Raw genomic sequence first — 1,886 nt, forward strand, 5'->3', positions numbered from 1 at the left:
TAGCTTATTAATAGAGAAGTAAACCAATTTCCCAAGGGTGGCTTTATGTTTTCTCCTCTGTACATTTTGAGTATTGCTTCGTGTTGCAGGCAGAGGACTCAGACACTCCTTGATGTGGTCCTGCACCTGCCCTTGCAAATCTCTTCTGTGCTGTTTCTACTCATATGGAACTGACAGGAGATCCCTTATCCCTTGACCTTTTCCCCAAGCACAGGTGCCATGTAGCTGCTACAGCTATTGCCTACGAATAAGCTTACTATTGCACTAGGGCCACTGGAAAGACTCCACTGTACTTTTGGTCTCGAAGTACTTAAGTATGAGATGGTGGCTAAGTTCCAGCATCACTTACCACAGCTGTGGCCCCACTGGCTGAGAATATTCCTCCAAAGAGTGTGTGCGCCTGGAAAACTAGTCTCTGTCTCAGTCAAAGGAGCTACTTGACCCAGAGGAAGTGCAAGATCACCAGTGTCTGCTTAGACTCACCCCCTGCCTTCTCTATACAGTAGGTCTGTAGATGGCCAAGTCAGAGACCTGAGAGCATTTGATGAAAGAGGGGTGAGGGAGTGCAGACCACAACTGGCAGCCTCCACCAGCTCAGGAAAGCAGCAGCACCTCAGAGGTGTGAGCACCTGAGCTCAGCAATGGCCACTGGACACAGGCAAGCCTTTCCGCTACGAGCAGCGTGTAGGAAATGTTCTAGGACACCTCCCAAGACAGAAGGTCTAGGTTCCTAGGGGCAATCAAATAATGCAAAAGAAAAAAGGGTTGCAGGAATATGCAGTTCTGGCATGTGTGGCTCTGCATACTAGGAAAAAAGAAGACGACAAATCAGGCTTGGCATTGTAAGAGCATTGCTTTATTGGTTATAGAATTTATGAAACAACCATATTCTAAAGAAGACTGAACAGTACAGGATGACAGAAAACCCAAGAGACCAGCTACTTGCTTTCCAGTTGCTCTATTCAAACTATTCCTTGAGGTTTTAATATTGCAATCTCATAGCATTTCTCATTTTTTATAGCACAAAGTTCCATTCTATAGTCATTCTTACAAATTTCTCTTCCACAGAGACGACATTGTCCATGCTTTATAATCAGTCCATTGTTTCCTTCCAGCCACTCAAAATTGAACTTAAACCAAAATGCACCCTTTTCTGAAGACCATCATAAACATTTAGGAGAACTAATGCTAGCTAGTGAACAAAATTTAAAAAACTACTTCCCATTTAATCTACTCCTTTGGCATAATAAAGAATGCTATGATAGAGTGAATGTCACTTAATTTCACGTTCTCATCTCAGTGTAGGCTGTAGTCGTAGCATTACGTGGATGAAGCAAGAGGATGCAGCTTTAGAGCTCCACCATTTCATGTTGCAATTTGGAAACCTCAGTGCTATATGCAATTAAAATCTCTATTGGCTGCTGCTCTTACATCACAGATTGTAGCAAAGTTTTATAAAGAAAAATTACATAACTGAATTTGATTGCAGTTCTTTCATGATTATAAATTAAAAATAAAAGCTGTTCTTTAATCACGCTGCTCAGAAATCTAGCTCAAGAAAGAATCTGTGCTGGGGCCCCTTGAAAATGGGATCATGCCCTTTTTTTTCCCCCCTTTCTTTCTTTTTCTTTTTTAAATGCATGTGAGGGGAGGATTCTTTTGGGGTCATCATCAAACCATCACAGCCCATATGGCCTCCTGTGTAAATCTACAGAGAAGTGTGCCATCAGAAACAGTCTTTTCTTCTGGGACTGTGGGTGGAGAAACTAGAGCAGGAAATGGAAAGCTTAGAGAGAAGCAGCCATGTAACCCAGCCCCTGAGTCTGGCTCTCTGCTTCCCTGTCTCTAACAGTCCTGCTGCAAGAGCATCACCAGACAGGGAGCAG

Source organism: Corvus brachyrhynchos, unplaced genomic scaffold, assembly GCF_000691975.1.
Source record: "Corvus brachyrhynchos isolate BGI_N302 unplaced genomic scaffold, ASM69197v1 scaffold17, whole genome shotgun sequence".
Classification (NCBI taxonomy): Eukaryota; Metazoa; Chordata; class Aves; order Passeriformes; family Corvidae; genus Corvus; species Corvus brachyrhynchos.